Source organism: Anolis sagrei, chromosome 6 (genome assembly GCF_037176765.1).
Source record: "Anolis sagrei isolate rAnoSag1 chromosome 6, rAnoSag1.mat, whole genome shotgun sequence".
In the NCBI taxonomy this organism is placed as follows: Eukaryota; Metazoa; Chordata; class Lepidosauria; order Squamata; family Dactyloidae; genus Anolis; species Anolis sagrei.
The window spans coordinates 67,367,035-67,383,946 of NC_090026.1; the positions used below are offsets into that span (position 1 = coordinate 67,367,035).

At 37.4% G+C, this 16,912-nt stretch overlaps 1 protein-coding gene across 5 annotated transcripts in view; it reads left to right on the top strand.

Moving 5' to 3' along the window:
* The window catches only part of GLI3 (GLI family zinc finger 3), a 264,261-nt gene that overhangs the window by 156,290 nt on the left and 91,059 nt on the right, over positions 1–16,912 (top strand). The gene's annotated exons all lie outside the window — the stretch shown is intronic.

Genomic DNA, 16,912 nt, shown 5'->3' on the forward strand with positions numbered 1-16,912 from the left:
GTTGCCATTTCCTATGTGGTAGTGAAATGTGACAGATTTTAAAGAAATGCAATACTTTTACTTATGTTAAGTCCTGTTTCAAGTAGCCAAAGTCTGTAGTATTTTTCAGTGTTTTGGAAGAGAACTAACAATTGAGAATTTTAAATGTTATTTAGAACTGCCAATGGAGCTTTTGCTCTGTGTCACAAGAAACATAAGCATGTCTTCATGTGTACACACACATTTTAAGTAGAGATGTCTTCTTTTATCATGGCTCAAAATTCTTCTGCATACATTGTAATACTACAGCTTCTTAAAAATTAAGATAGTAAGAATATGCTGGATAATTCATGCTCTGGAAAACTATTAGCAGTCACACTCCCAACAATGCCAGATGTATTCTCATGGGCCTTCTTCACACATACTTTATTTTTAGGCTGCCCATCTGATCAATGCTTGGAAAAAAGGTACTAGATACATTGGATTTTATTTGTCCAAGACAGTACCATGAGACTGCAGACGGATTGTTAATTGTCTAGTTACTAGTTAAGTGTAAGTCCTGTCCTAGTAGGTAACTTGTTGATTTAGGTTGCCTGTCTTTAGTAACAAGAATTCAACAACAAAAAACTTCGGATAATTTCAAGGAATCTTCATTAACTGTTGGCCCAGAGCCGCAAGTGACTTTCAGGGTAAAATGCAGTTCAAAGCTATCTTGAAGTTAGGGTATCTATAAAATGTACATATCAGTGTGCTGCAGCACATATCCCACCAGAAACAGTGTATTAAAGAAAAACCACTGGAAATTCCAGAATAAGACATAAAATCCACAGCAGCTGATCAGTGTATATCCCATGCAGAGCCGGACTTGAGACAGAGAAATGTGGAATGCTCATCAGAATAGGGCTAGTGCTGAATCAAACACCTTACAAAGTCTGAAGGGGAAGCGTTTGGGGACGAAACCATAGTGTTGCCATGGAAATACTTGCTTTCTGCCCCTTGGTTTTGGTGCTTTGCCTTGGTCCAGGATATGTCTATCGGCATATCCCTCTGGATGAGGGAAGAAAAAATAGTCCTGGTTTCAGATTGATCCGCAATCCATGTTTCTTTGTGGCCATCATCCCAGCCTCCATTCAGTTCCTGGGGTGTCTGTGGGGTTCTCTGCAGCAAACTGGCTCACTTTAATTCACATCCCGAATCAGTTAAAATGGCTGTGTAGAGCCCTTGGTCTCTTTTCAAAGACACAATGCACCAAGGAACCCATCTCCCAAAACATTCTGTAGAAATTATATGTCACAGAGAACTGCTCCCTATAATGACTCTAATCCTCAAGTATTTCAATGGATATAATGACTTAACCAAGTGTTTTAAAGTTTCTAGGTGGGTACAGCACAAAACTGCCATCAGTGCAGAACCAGAGTAGAGAGTTTAGAATCATGTCTATCTTTTTGTTTCTTTTTATATCTTAATGCCTATTTTAAATTAATGTTTAAAATGAAAATACTTTTTATGTTTGTTTTCAATATATAATGTATTTTCACAATAACAGATAATGACAAATGGCCCATACCAAGAGTTTGATTTCTCAAGTAATTTATTGAAAAGTGAGCTGTAGTTTGCAGGAGGAAACAGCAGTCAGAAATTTGGGAACAATAAAGAAACTCGGTGTTAAATTCCAGTACAGATTTTAGGCAGCTCTAGTAAAATCCTCTATTAAACAGGATAGTCAAAACTTCCTTGGGAAAGTGGATTTTTGGCATTAATGTTGACTGGCTTTTTAATGCTTAAGTATATTATGCCAGACTCTGACATTTGAAAATAATTTATACTAAGGCTAGAATTAGAAGTAGTGGGTTGTTTCACTGATGACTTTAAAGCACATTTTACAGAACTTCTCTGTTTGGATAACAACTTATGATTATGACAACTAATGCAGTTATTAATCCTAAAGTGTGAAAGCACACATTTATCAATGCAGTAATGAAAACAAACTAGATAATCAATATTATCAGTCGTTATTGTGGTCATCTAATAACTTTTCAGAAATACTTTTATTAATATTTTTCACACATACAGAATCCCTGTAGCAAACTTAATATCTTTGATGCATTTAATGTTTCGAAAAAGAAATTTGACTTAAAATGTGCAGCTACTCCTTCCCATTTATTTTCTTTTAATTCACCGCTTCACATTACAGTATGTAAAATTGTAATTAAAACAGAACTCCCAGAGGGTTGTTGCTTAGTGTTGAGAACATGACTTATTTTAGGTGCTTGAAATGGAATGAATTTTTAAAAATTATTTAAAATATCTTAGAGTCACAAAGGAGGCATTGAGGTCTGCATGCATACAGGGTAACCTGAGAGCTTTTCTAGGCAGTTATCCAAGAATAAAGAATGCCTTCGCTGATAGGAGAAATACATAAGGCAAGCAGAGTGGCTCAAACGTATTGAAATAGTAAGTCTAGCATTCTCCAGATTTAATTAACACTGCTTCATAATGATCAATGATATAAAGACAGGAGTTGATTCTTTCAGTTACCGTGGTTAGTTTTGTGCGTGCACGCACACACAAATCAAAATAAACTTAGCAGAATCTCTCTTCAAAAGCTCTGAATTATTTATTGTGTAATTACAGGGCACTATTTGCAAATCTTTGAAAGAGAACTTGGAATGTTATTTTTTAAAGTAGCTAGATAGGATTCCAAGGCCAAAAAAGAAAGCATTTCTGAAAGTAATACAGGGTTAGTCAAAATGCATAGGCCAATAAGCCATTCAATTGAATGGCTTATTGGCCTATGCATTTTGACTAACCCTGTATATTGTTTCATTATGAAATAACTAAAATGAGTACTTTTTAGTACCATAAATATTCAATAATATACACCTTACCAAAGGAATGTTTCATCACAGTTTGGGAATTGGGAATTGAGATGGTGTTTCATTTAGTTTAAAAGCCACAGCACCAGAGAGTTATAAACCACTGGCCTTCAATACAATGTATGCCAAGGTTGTGAGTCTGCATGCAACCTATAACTGTAAAAGTTGTCAATAGCAAAAGGAGTGTCAAGTTTTGTTTTTATTTCCCTTTCTAATTATATCCAACACCAGATTTCACCATATTTTCTGCAACAGACAAAATCATGTTTTTATTGAGATCTCCCCAAGATCTCCTCTTGGTCAGTTGCTGCTAGCTCAGTTCCTATTAGTATACAGAGGGTCTTTGGCATCTACTGGCGATTACTTCTAGAACTTGTGGATATCAAAATCTGTGGATGCTCAAGTCCTATGATATAAAATTCTGTTCTCAAATCTTTCCTTTTTGGATTTTAAAAAAATATATTTTCAAGCCATGTAAACTTGATACATGGATGAAGACTTCATGGATATGAAGAGCTAACTATATACAAGAAGTCACAATCATCAGACTTACAAATGACTCATAGTTCAGAATGGGGCTAAGATGACAGGAAGTGAGAGAAAACTACACCTAGGAAGAAAAAATAATTTCTGAAAGAGTTATCCTTAGGAATAGGTGTCTCCACTTTATCACCAGTTCTTGTTTCCACAACAAGTTATTTCAAAATCCAATTATCACAGGGATAAAAACTGAGGTGAAATCTTCTGAACAGGGGCACAATCAGCAAAACAAACCTCCCAGGGGTGTTAACCCTTCTCTATGCTATGCAAAGTTTGTATGACTGGAGTTACACTTAAAAAAATATGTACCTGTTCCAATTTCCATACAAATTCAACTTAAGAACAAACCTACTGAACCTATCTTGCTCATAACTTTGGGACTGCCTGTATATGAAATTCCCTCCTTCCCTCCCTAACCATGTATGCATCACCTTATAAGTAACTCATTATTAATAGCTAGGTTCTTGGGATTTGAACTGCACCCTATTGAAACCTTTGCTAAATCATATTTATTTATTAATATTATGCAAAAAGATTTATTTGTTTATGACTGAGGTTTAATTTTGTCTGTATTCCATCACTTTCACAAAGCCACTGACTCCTCCCATAGTGTAAACAAGACCTATGAAATACAATGGATCAAGGTAGTTTTTTTTCGAGAATGCTCCCAAATGCACTCTAGGGCAGGGCTTCTTAAGCTTTTTCCACTAGTGACACCTTTCCATCTAATAATTTTTATACAACCCCTGATATATATGTATATAAAATAGAATATTTAGTGATAATAAATAATAATAAATGAACCACTTTTGTATTACTAAAGCATTCAATAATTTCACGTTTGGTCATTAGTAAAAACCGTTTTACTGTAAAGTAAACCCAGAACTCAAATTTGAACTTTGAGCAGTTCTTGAAAATGTTTGTTTATATTTCCCTTTTTTACTGGAAGAAACATGCATAAATCGTTTGACATTGTATTTGAAGTGGATAACGAAGTTCCTGTACTGAGTGTTAGACTTTATGAAGCCTATTAAAATCCCATCTGAAACAAAAAAAATGATAATAAATCAGCATTGGGAGGCTTACTAAACAGGTTGATTTTCCTTTTTATAAAGTACAACTGAAGCATTTTCTGCAAAGTCCAATGTAAAAACAGCACATTGTTGCTAACAGATTTGTGGAATGTCTAAAGCAGCCACCAGGGCTCAGAAATTTTTTACTTGTGCCAAAATTTTCATGACACCCCCTGTCAGTTTTTCTTACAGGGCCCCATTTGGGTTTGGGACCCACATTTTAAGAAGCAGTGTTCTAGGGGGTATGGAGCGCATTTCTACCACCTTTGAAGGTCCCTGGGGCAAAAACCTTTTAATTTTTCTCTTACAAAATGCCCACTAAGTATTGTGGGGCTCATTTCCACAATATTTTGTAAGCCTCTTGGACCAGTTTGGCCTTATGGTGAAAATGCTTCCATACGCCATACTATATTTTGGGGACAAAAACAGTTTGGGTGGTTTTTTTTTCCACAGTTGTCCATCGTGGCTGCGTATAGTTTCATTTTCCTTATGGCACCATAGTAAGGAATAGCTGATTCTCACACATGCATTTTGTCATTGTTGTTGATGAAGTGAGATTTTAAAAAGAAAAAAAAATCATAAATAATAGTAAAGACAATCCTGCTCTTGTCTTTGTAGCTTAACAATGACCCATTGTTGGATCATCAGTGCTCCATCTGGCTCTTTTACAACCAGGAATAAAACAACAAAATCTTATCAAGCTTTAAACAAAACAAAAAAAAAACCTTAAGAAAGTATTTGTGACTACTTTTTGACCCAGTACACTATTTATCCAGTGTATTTGCTCTTGAAGGGATCTGCCTTTGATGAGGGTTTTTGTCTTGGGCACCCTATGAAGTTTCAGTATACTCAAGCACTGGAAAAGCCCTTATCCTAGAGGCTTTGTTTTCTTTGTCAGGCTGTTTATTTTGTTTTCTTCCCACACGGTCCCCTAGCCTCACTTTGGCAACTGCTTTTCCACATGAATTACATTCCTCGGGGCCGCAAGTCTCCTGATTCTTCCAGTCGATTTGGTTCCTGCCTGGATGATTAGGCTGTGGCTCCAACTTGCTATTGGTTTCTGCCAAGGAAGCAAACTGCTTGTTAAGTGTCTTAAAGTGCTAGCTCCAGTTTTGTACTCATTACTGCACATTCCATTTTAATAGTGAGTGAATCATATACTTTAGGAAATATATTATAGTGTATTATATATTGTTTTCTCTAAAAATTATCTTAAACTGGTCAAGCCCATTGTTGTAAAGTGATGCCTAAGGCTGCCTGCTGTTCTTGGACATCAGCTGTTACACCAGTCCCTTCCACTGACTAGAAAAACACCAGTAACAGATTTTTCTAACCCTACCAGGTGCGCAGTGGCATGTCACTCGTGGACTGGGGAAAGATCATTTGTGCAATTGCATTCCATGTAGGCTAGGCCACAAACGAAAAAGTCCACTTGTGGTGAAAGAGTAGTCTTGTCATCTTCCCAAGTTATGCTCTCCGCCCTCCCAAGAATAACTATGAATGAATAAGTAAGAAACACACACATATACAAATCAGTGTTCTGCAGCATTCCATTCTGTATTAAGTACTTTGAATGATGCCCAATTTATCATAATAGCAAGACACTGCAGTTTGTCTATTAAAACATGCCACCACAATTCTGATGGTCACATAGTGTATTGGATAGGAATCGAGCCTACTCAGAGTTAAACCAAATGCCAACTTAGTTCTCTAGAATCAAATGTAAGTTGTGTTCAGTATGTCAAGCATTGAAAATTAATTTGAAAAAAAATAAGGATGACTTGCATATTCATAATTTTTCAACTTGGATGTGAAAAACACATAATGTTACCAACAAATATTCTGAATAGGTCACAGGATTTGAAATTATTGCTGTCTGATCTGCAAGTGGGGAAAACCAAGCCAATTGATTTAAAGTCTGTTGTGCAGTTTACCTGTAGTTAATTATATGAGATAGATATGTAACAGCTACTCTATTCTACATCGTACTGGTTAAAAAGATGTGTTTATGTTTGCTGAAGAATATGATACACAGTTATGTTAATTCTATTGAATAAAACACACATGATTTACATAAACAAGTCAGTTGTCCATTGTAAAAGACACATAGCTTTTGCACATCATTGCCCAGTCCATGTCCTGTAAGCATGTGGGAACAAAGAAATAAAACACTTTAAAAGGGAATAATCCTTAAGCAAACAATGGTGAAAGAGCAAATGGTTATATGCCACTTGCAATAGTGTATTTGTGCAGATGCATAGCATAGCTACTCTAGAGGGTGAGACTTCATGATTAATGGTGTTTATTCTTGACAGAAGCCTCCTTTATTTATCTCCAATATAGTTTGGTGATTTTATCAGTCACCTGAATGAAAAATATTCAGTCATAGCAATATTGCAGTGTAAATTGAGTAGAGTCACTTTTTATTATATCTTTCAGCCTTATCGTCTGCACAGTAATTTTCTACCAAGGGGTTTTGATATAGAAAGGCAGGATTTAGCTGTACTTGACAGAAAGCCTCTTCAATTTCCCCTAAAAGTTCAGGCTGCTCTTAGAAATGTATGTATTAAAAAAAGCCTCTGCTCTTATTCAGGCAATTTCAGGATTTGAAAGAATAAAGAAGATAAAATGCAGAGACCTGGATGTGTGAAATGCTGTTAATTTGGAAACATCTAATGGTTGTAAAGTCATTGGTGAAATGCTGCTTGGTGTTTAAATATATGATTTTGTGCATACTATTGAATTTTTTGTTTTGTGTTTTATATGTGTGCATGGACCCAGAATGTTGTTGTAGTTTAAGTGTTGGACTAGGACACTGGGAGATCAAGGTTCAAATTCCTGCTTGGCTGTGGAAACCCACTGGGTGACCTTGGACAGATTATTCTCTCAATCTCAGAGGAAGACAGAGGTAACCTCCCTCCCCCTGAATAAATCCTGCCAAGAAATCCCTGTGATGAGGTCACGTTAGGGTTGCCATAAGTCAGAAATGACTTGAAGGCACACAACAAGTGTTTGCATAGGTATATTGTTCTGCTTTCTTCTAATCAGTCATCATCTACCATCAGGCGACATGCAGGTTAATGTTATAATGCATTCAGCCTGTAATTTTACAGTTGAAGACTCTTACAACGGCATACAACACTTTCTTTTTCAAATAATGTCCTTTGACTATCCAATAAATGATTGGGTAGAATTTGTGTTTTTCTAACAGTGCATTAGTGAAAGTGGGAGACATCTTATATAGACAATGGTTAAATTACTTTATCTTAGTTAATTGAGAGAAGGTTAGTAACATTTCTTTGACCTTTTTTGTGGTTGGGAAGGAGGGAATCGTATTATACTTCCCTGCACTAATGTAGTCTTGACATGCTGTTTAAACACATCTGAAGGTTTCAAAGATATAAAACAGTGCACTAGTTCATTGAAGAAAAATCTGTTGAGCAGCAAATGGATCTTAGCCATGTCCCATGCACAAGACACACAGACGAGAATAGAAATGAACAGAAAAAAACTTTACTCTTAATAGCAGGGATCAAACACAAACTTGCAATGTTGCATGCAAAAAAACAAACAGTGCAATAAACTTACATAGTCTTTGTAAGTAACACAAAATAAGGAATCTTCATCTTAAGTCAAATGAGAAAGCAAAACAAAAACCTTGCACAAACAGCTATTCCACCATAGCCTCCTTTAGAGCAGCATAACGGTTCTCTCTAACCTGCTCTTCAGAGCAGAGCCTTTTACCATAGATCTCGTCAGAAGAAAAAGCTCTCCAGAACTGTCTTCTAAAAACTGATATAGTTATACCCTATTGGGTGTGGTCCAAGATTGCTGGTTGACCTACATTATCAGCTGCACATAATAATTACCATCATAAGGTTTTTCTTCAGCACACACACACAGTCCTGCTACAACTTACTGTAACAAAATCTACTGCACATGCATGCTAATTTCAGCACACATCATATAAGAAAGCACAGTACTCTGGTGCAAATCAACAAATAAACTTTTCAGCTGTAATGAGGCATGGTAAATTACATAATAGTTATAACATATTTTAAGTCAAGAGGAGAATTATGCCACTTCTGTTCCAGAAAGTTAAAATTGTTGGGCAGTGTGTCTGTGTGTGAACAACAGATAGTCAAAGAGCAACCAGCTTCCCGCTTTAGAAACACAGAGGTGGCTGTATGCCCTTTTCAGCACTCTAGTCTTCCATCCACATACCACCCCTTATCTGATCTGGGCTTGGCACCTTTTTTTCAGCCTCAGCTTGCTTTGAAAGAAGCACCCATTTGTGCTTATGGTCAGAAGCAAGTCTTCATAAGGATGAACTGAGAATTCGAAATTATAGTGATGTATTGTTCTTTTGTGTGTGTGTGTGTGTAATATGATTTTTGTGGGGTTGAAGATAATCACTATTTTCCTACTTTTGTTGATGCCCTATACTCCTAATCCCTGCAAATATGGAGTGTCAATTGTAATATAATTTCCTTAACACTTTCTGCAAGATAACATAGCTTGCACCACTTTCTGAAATACCTCTTCCAGCATAGCACACATCCATGGTTGCTCATTCAAATCTGTGTAAAGGTTTTTGCCTTATAGGCCATCCTAAACTTTGAGGGATATGGGCAATGACAGAGATGGCTTCAACCATACATGCTCAGGTATATAAAAATTGGTCTCTGACAAAGAAAAATAGGTGGTATCAGTCTGGATCTAAATTGATTTCCCTTGGGAAGATACAGTAGAGAATCACAGATCATTTTCAGCATTTCTCTGATCATGGTATTTTGAGATCCAATCAGTTTGGTATCCTAGTCATGTTATCTGCCTGTAGCTTGACTTACTTAATTTTCAGAATATTCCTTCACAGCAATATTATTATTATTATTATTATTATTATTATTATTATTATCATTTCAACCCTGCTTTATTAGGCAGTTATTTTAAAATAAATTAGTCCTAATTGGGGAAAGTAATTAGCATGTCAATACAGGTTATTTTATTTATTTATTTCAAGATGCATTATAAATGGAATGAATTAAAACTCAACAATAAACATTTAAACACAATTAAAAACATCACATATAAAAGTACATATGCCAATAACAAGGGCTCCTGTGAGAGCTAATATATGAAAACCTGGTTTTGAAAGGAAAGCAGCAAGAGTTTCAGCAGGGAAGGCTCTCTCATATGTCCTCACCAAGTGAGCCTGTGATGATGGAGAGATGGAGAGAAAATCGTCACATGTAGATCTTAAGACTGTTAATCTACACAGATACCGTTTTTAAGATAGTTTGGACCTAAGATGTATAGGGCTGTATAGATCATGGCTACCATTTTGAATTGTGATCAGAAACAAACAAGTAGCTAGTTAAGCTGTTTTAACATGGAATTTGCGTGCTCTTTATAATTGGATCTACATTTGGCCGCAGGACTTTGGACCCACCAACATTTCTGAAGTTTTCTAAGGCAGCCCCACAAACTTCTGGCTGCTTCTGAAATTGGGTCCTCCAGGGTCAGATCTGAGTCTAGGAGAACAATCTAGCTGCAAGTTTGAGATTTCAGGGGAAATTTAAACCCATCTAGCATAACCAGAGTCTCTATTCCCTGATTTACATTTTGATAAAGAAGCACATCCAGCTTATCTGGATTATGCTTCAGTTAGTCCAATGGTTCCTTGGTCCTCTGGGTGTTTGGGACTTGAGCTCCCAAAATTCCTAACAGCTGCTAAACTGGATGAGATTTCTGGGAGTTGAAGTCCAAAAAACACTGGAGAACCAAAGGTTGGGAACCACTGATCTAGTCCATTATTGTCAGTAGACATTGGTTCCGTACCGAGACAGCTTCCTTGGAATCAAATGAAAAGGAAAGAGTTGGGTGTCATCAGCATATCACTCCCTGACAAACTGCAACATTCCAAATGACCTTTCCCAGCACGTTAAAATACCAGGGGGCAAAACAGCTTTGAAAGGACCCCATGAGTGCGCTCAAGTTCCATTGCAGAGAAGCAGCCCAGGAGAATATAATGTTTCATGGGAATTTACCCTTGCTTTCCTCTGAGACTGAGAAAGTATGACTTGACCCAGGTCACCTAATAGGCTTCTGTGCCTGAGCAGTGATTCAAACTCTGATCTCCAGAGTCATAATCCAACATTCAAACTGTTACATATGTTGTCTCATTTACATTCTTGTGTCTGTTTTCAGGTTTTTTCCCAAGTTATCATGATCTTAATGAGAACCTATCATGGAGTTTTCTGGGACAGAATTTATCATTTGCCCAAGATCACCCAGTTTCTGTGACAGATTGAGAAATTGAACCCTAGTCTCCCGAGTCATAATCCAGTGCTCCAACAACTATACTACACTGACTTTCCAATTTCACCTTCATTCTGTTATATGCAGAATACATTCTGATTGAAAATTTAAGTGATTTTCTTTCCAATAATGATCTTTTTTATCCAAAAAGACAGAAAGAATTGGGCTGCATGTTACCATGTGAGGAAAAAACTGAGAATAAATCATACTTTTATCAAGATCACAAACTGTTAGGATTCCAATTCAGATTGGGATCTCCAGACCAGCATTTTTTAAAAAAACTAAATAATGAAATATCCATTCCTTTGGATATGGAAGTGAATTGTGGTGGGAGGTTGAAAACATCTAGGATTCATTACTTGAAGTACTAGAAATAAATTTGGGATGGAGTGTTGAGTGAGAAAGGGAGCAGATAGCTAAGAAACAGCAAGTTGCCCTAGCCTTTTTAAGCTAGAGCTTGGGAGGCTAGTTTTAATGAAAATGAATATAATGACATGCTGATCCAGCAGTGGCAGTATTATGGTGCAGTACCTAGGATGCCATTATAGCCACTTTTGAAGGGGAATTTTCCAAGATCTGTGGCAACTTGCAGATATGTAGTTATAATTCACATCACCTAGATCAGTGGTTCTCAACCTATAGGCCATGTCCCAGCAATGGGCTGCAAGAACAAAAATCTGGTCCGCAAATATCCTTCATCTTTATTTTATTTTATTGTATTTCTGCTCCTTGTCACAGAGCTAACCAGCCCCACCCCTTTTGGTAAGCCCTGGTCAAGTGGGCCCTGGTCAAACTAGGCCCTGGTCAGAGTGGACCCTGATCAAGTGGACCCAGATTTTTTAAAAAAGGTTGGGAACCACTGACCTAGATGGTGCAGACATTGGACATGATGACTGGAAAACTTAGAAACTGTAGCCAATTAGGGATAGTTGAGTAAAAAGTAGGGACAGGATATGCTTATTGCTTTAGATTCCTGAAATCTTGATACTGTTGTTTGCTAAAAATACATTCCCAGAAGCACCTCAAAAGGACAGACTACTTTGTGGGTATCACAAAGAGTTTTCAAGGCACCACGGAACAAAATAATAAAAAAGCTGTAGAGATCATATGCTCCTTAATAACCGGAAAAGTTTTCTTGTGTGTAAGGTAGGTCAGAATCCAGACTTCCAGCCAGCTTGTTTAACCACAACCCTTGCAATTGCCATGCTCAAAGATTTCCGAGTGCTCATAAAACTAATGAGAATGGCTCCTCAAATTCTTAATTTTATTATTAATAAAAGTTAGCATTCATTTTATTTGCCCCTGCTTTTTCAGATTTTTGTAACCACATACTTGAAGTCATATTTACAAGATCTTTTCTGCAAACATGAAGACTAGTGAAATATTTTAAAAGGAAAACTGAGATTTGCATGATTTTATCAAGTCTCCAGAGTCATTTGTATATGTTGCTGCAGTGGCTCAGAGTTTAGCTAGGAATAACGTAGATCTGTAAGTAAGCATGTATGCCAGATTTCACAAATCTGTAACTGTGAACCAAGACATCCATGGCTACATCATTTTTCTCGTGTGATTAAACATAACATTAACATAACATTAAACGTTATGCCAGGATCTAATAGCCTACATGCATTGAGTAATACTCTGTGGAAATCTGTTTATTTATTTGTTTGTTTATTTATTTAATCCCAGCATGGGACTCCGACTGTAATATGTAAAAGACAGATAAAGTAATGTAGGACTAGTTTATATATTCCACAGAAATTCAAACACTGTTTAGTTGCTATTACACATCAGGTGATATTTCACAGACTATAGATTTTAAAATAATGTAAATCTTTTACATTGTTGCCAAATTCACCTCAGCACAAAAATATCCCAAGCTATTGCTGTGTGATATGAATTGGCTCAACTCCAAGTTCTTCTTCATGGTCCCTGTGATTCACAAAAATGGGTTGTCTGTGCCTGTGAGGTGCATTGTTCAAAAACTTCCCAAGCTGTTATATAAGTGTTTGGGTGGTATACTCACCCACATTTAAGCAGCTCATGCTTCCTGTCTCTCTTGTTTTTCATCCACCACTACAGCAGCTTTGAAGAATTATTTTCATTTGGCTTTCTTAACTTTTGGCTTGTTTTCTCAGCTGGATTTTGGATTTGACTCAGCTTTGTTCATCTGGTTTTTGGCTTTCTACGGTTTCGATAGGTATTTTCTCTCAGACTGCAATTTGGATGGTTGTTTGTCTTGGCTTGGTTTGATTCGGATTGTTGATTCCTCTATGGTAAATACCTCTTATTGCTTCTTCAGAATCTTTTAAGAAGGCTCTACTTGTAGGGCTAAGAACATTTAGAGAGATGGTTAATCCCAATTAACCATCTCAATGCCTCTTGTCCCTAGGTGAAAGCCACAATGTGGATTTTGTAATTGTAAACCTTTTACTGCACATAAATGGGAATATCACTCTTTCAGACTTTTATATAATCAAACCTTCTTTCTTGATTTCTGCATCTGCCTCACTTCAGCATTCCTTAACCCTGACAGCATAAGAATTATTGGTAAGTTTGATGGTTAATAGGTCATTGCAGGACATGGGTTCCACCCCCACCTCAGTAGATTCAGCAAAAAAGAAAGGAAAGGATGAACATGCCATGCTGCCATATTCGATACTGACCTTCTCTGTACTGGCTGCTTCTCATAGCACTGCCCTGCAACCTTTAGAGCTTTCAATCCCTGTATGTCTCAATCTGTGTGCTTTTGGAATGGAAAAGGATACCACAAGAAAAAGAAAAGATCAGGGCAAATGGAGGATTTCCAAGTAGAATCATCATTCTTTCAGCAGGGTGTTCTCAGGCTCACCAGTCCACAAGTTCAAATCAGAGTCAACAAAGACATTTCATCACTAATAGAAGTGGACTATATTGATTGTTCTCATGATGATCAAGTTATACCTATTTTGCAGGAATAATCCAGAGTTGTGCTGTCTGTCTGTCAGAAGGGGATATTGTTGATTCCCCTGTTGTGCATTATCATTTCCAATCCAGAAGGTAAAGGCTGAGGTGGAGTACAATTTCTTAGCCATCAAATCCAGTTTCTCACCATCATCAGATGGGATGGTATGCTTCTTCTGCATGGAGTCTGACTGAGATGTTTCAACCACAAAAGAATATTGTTACAAGATTCCAACCACAAAAGAATTCAGAACCAGACTCTGAAATACAATCTAATCCATTTATCTTTTTGGAGATAGGTTATATAGTAGATGGAGTGGGCCCTAATCTATGAGCTAATTTTAGACATGATAGGAACACCGGAATGGATGAAGGCATCTCAACTTTCCTCTGATTTTACATACAGACTAGACCAGACTGTTCTGTTTTTGTTGCCATCCTGTTCCATCAGTTTCACAAAGGTATGAACATCATCAGTGCTCCTTGGGTTCATGGTTTCCATTACTTTAGTAAAACTGATAGTGAGACTCAGGATACGTCCTTTACAAATCTCGTTCTAGTCTATCACCTGTTTCAGGTGTGGTGGATTGATCTGATGAATGTTCTGGTCAGCATGCCATTTTCCTTCCACAATCTTGGGTACATGTTATAACTGACACTCAAATGGAAGGATGGAAAGCTCACACAGAAGGTTTCTCAATACAGGGTCATTGGTCAACCAAGAAAACTGTTCTTCACATTAACACCTTTAATATGATGGATGTGGACATAGAGATCCATGTCTTAAAACCCTTTCTGAAGGACAAAGTTGTAAAGATGGTCACTGACAACACCACAATAATGCATTACATGAACAAACAAGGCAGAATGGCGTGCAAGACCGTGCTCCATCTCATTCTCCATCTGTAGGACTGATGCATAGAAAGAAACAATACATTACAGTGATCCACTTTTTCTGGAAGAAGAATGTTCTGATGGATGGTCTGATCAGAGGTCTACTTTCGTGTCACAAATGGAACTTCATTCCAATATGAAGTGGATTCTTTCCCCATCTTCCAAAATGCTCAGTGTTGGATTTTCTCTAGCAGGACATGCTGAGGGGAAAAAAAGTCATTTGGTGATGCTTTTCTTTTTCATTTAGGAGGTCTCATGAATGCCTTTCCTTTGTTTTCTCACATCACCAGAGTAATATCCAAGATTAGAAGAGGTATGATATGGTACATTCTAATTGCCCATTGTTGGTGCAGGCAGCTGTGTTTTTATCTGTCTCAAGGCACCATATAAGCTTCCATACCATCCAGACCTTGTCAGAATTCACCACATCCAGGCGAGACATAGTCACTCTCAAATTGGCTGCAGAAGGTTCCAAATGGTACACTGTTGTGATAGAAATCATGAAGAATAACTTGAATTTGTTAAGTGAGAGGACCTGAGCCAATCCATTTCATAGGGTATATATAGAAGGCAAACAGGAATATCAACATGAGATTTTTAACCATTCACATGTATCACTGGTAAACTGGCAATCTTGTTAGGGACAAACAATAGAGTTAATGATATAATGATCAAGCAAGAAAGTAATTACATGCCACTAAGTCTGCTTCCCAACCATGTGAATTTTTCACCATGTGAATTTGTCAACACATATTTTTCTTAAACACAACCTGAAGAGTCACTATTATATCAGTGACCTCAGTTTACATCAGTTCAAGTAACAAATGCTTCTCTGCTAAGCATCTTCTGGGTCAGTGATGAGCAACCTTTTGAGCTGAGTGTGTCAAAATTCACCAAAATTCACCAAAAAAAAACCAAACATAACTTGGGTGGGGTGTCACTTTGAGGGGAAAAAAACTTAATTTTATGATATTTATAGTTCAAATAACATAAAAGTATAATTATAATATACAATTTTTAATAAACCAAAAACTAATTATTTAACTTACCTTCTTAGTGTAAATTAAGATGGCTGCTGCTGTTTCTAATGGCGGGAAATGGCATCCATAGCACAAACTCTTGCCTCTCCCAGCCTCCCCCTCACTTATTTCAGTAATGATGGTAAATTAGATATCCACGACACCCCAGAACAGTAGATTGGATGATGGTTGTTGTGGTTATGTGGTTGCTAATAATGGCGATCACAAGGCCCCCAAAGATGCGTCCCTGTGGCATTCTGCTCCCTGCTCCACCGGCTGGAAGTGAGGTCAAAGATCCCATAACGACCTAACCAGAAGTCCCAAAACTAGACGCTTTGTGCCAGAGTTCTGTTATTTTGGCCTACAGACCTCCGGCACAGCGTGTTTACACTACAGCAAATGTTTCATCCTCGGCTACTGCACTTGGCTGTGCAGGAGCCAAGGATGATACGTCCTTGGCATGTGACCCCATGCTTCTCTATATGCGGCTGCGTGTCATCAAAAATGGCTACGCGTGTCAGTGCTGACACGCATGTCATAGGTTCGCCATCACGGTTCTCGGTGGTTCTAAACCCAATCACATTCAATCTGATAATTGAGTGTTTGCCATATTATGAAAGGATGTATATATTTTTTTGTTCTGCTCTGGTACTGGATTCTTACTTTTAGGTTTATTTAGGAATACATCTAGATATGCAGAGTTGTAGAATGATTTTTTTTTCAAAACTAGAGTAAAGTACAAGTCATTTTAATGTGGCTGTTTTGCCTGATTAATGGCTAGAAATCCTACTATGAGACTGCATTTTAAAAATTTACCTCTTTATTCCCTCACTCCACAGAAAACACTCTTTCAAATATTCCTAAAGAGCAAGATCAAAGGAAATTGATACCCTCAGTAGTTCTTTCAGCTGCTGCCCAAGACTTTGCTGTATCTATGCTAAGATAATTAGAGTAAAAGGGACTAAAAAGCATTATTTAGGGTCATCCAGTTAGGTACTCGACTTCAAAACAGGCTTAATTAATGCCTGTGACAAAGGGCAAGCAAGTTGATGGTTCAGATGAGGACTGATGGGAATGGTCACTCTGCACAGCTTTGGAGTATTGGTATGATAAGGAATGTTGTCACCTCAGACAAGGTTCTGGGCCAGGCAGACAATTTCCTTTTTGAAAATGCTTAGCCTACACTTGAATACAGGGTTTTGTGGTGTAAAAGATGTGACACTACACTCTTGACAGCACGGTGTAGGGATCCTTTACTGAATGCAGA